This window comes from Oryzias melastigma, linkage group LG17, assembly GCF_002922805.2.
Source record: "Oryzias melastigma strain HK-1 linkage group LG17, ASM292280v2, whole genome shotgun sequence".
In the NCBI taxonomy this organism is placed as follows: Eukaryota; Metazoa; Chordata; class Actinopteri; order Beloniformes; family Adrianichthyidae; genus Oryzias; species Oryzias melastigma.
The window spans coordinates 28562579-28563603 of record NC_050528.1 but is presented as its reverse complement, the minus strand read 5'-3'; the positions used below and the strand labels follow the sequence as shown (position 1 = coordinate 28563603).

Sequence of the window (1025 nt, the reverse complement as noted above, 5' to 3'; positions counted from 1 at the left end):
CCCTGTTGTGACGGTAAAATCTGCCCAACACAAGAAGCTCTCAGCCCACATCTGTTGGCTCAGCTGTTGGACAGGACAAGTTAAAAAAGACATAAAAAAATAAATAAATAAATAAAATAAAATAAAAAGCCGGACACAACTTGCACTTAAACTGCCACTTCAAATTAAGGGGAAGGGAGAAGGGAAGAATTCCGATTGGGCCTAATAATTTGGAAATTTAACATGGGGCAATAAATACTATTCCAGGTTAACCAGCGCTGAAAATCAGACCAGAAAGTTTTTGATTCATCACATGAATAAAAAAGATGCTCAACTGTTTCTATGTTTTTGCTGCAAAAAGTGCACGCGTTTGTGCCAGTATAGAATTGATTATGAAGGTAATCATTAGATTGATAAATAGCATTTTAGATTTTGAAGTGATTTTCTTTTGCTTTTGGTGGAATTGGAAAATAAAGATATTTTGTTGAAAAGTTTGGAATGTAATCTCTAAAAATGTATTTTCCTTTTAGTTAAGATGGGAAAAGATTTTTATTAAAGGTTAAAAATGTTGCATCTTGTCCTTAAACTGACAACCATCTATTAATAAGGATGGTTCCCTAGTAATGAAGGAAGTAGCTAGCTTTGGACATCTAAATCATTGCTTTTGGAATTACTTTTACCATTTTGATTAAATTACTTTTAGCACATGATATAGCATATCTGTTTGTGAATTCATTGTATGATAAAAGATTTCCATTGTTGTCAAAAAGATGTGGAATTGTCTATATTCCATCCAGTCTTTATAAGAAATATTTTCTTTTTGTTAATAAGCACTTTTTGATCCATATTGAGTTGGAATGAGGGGAAAAGTTGTGATTATATTTAATTATCCAGTACTGAGGAACCTGTTTATGAAAATAAGATAAACTAATCAGTAGTTTAGATACTTCAAAGTCACATTTAAGAAAAACATTAACGCCACCAAACTTGTCAAAAATTATTTTAGGGAAATAAAACCAAATACTATTTGATTTTTTTTTTTTTTT

General features: G+C 30.6%; 1 protein-coding gene across 1 annotated transcript in view; it reads left to right on the top strand.

Moving 5' to 3' along the window:
• The window catches only part of cep162 (centrosomal protein 162), a gene marked incomplete at its 5' end in the record, with an annotated part of 120830 nt that overhangs the window by 15871 nt on the left and 103934 nt on the right, over window positions 1-1025 (top strand).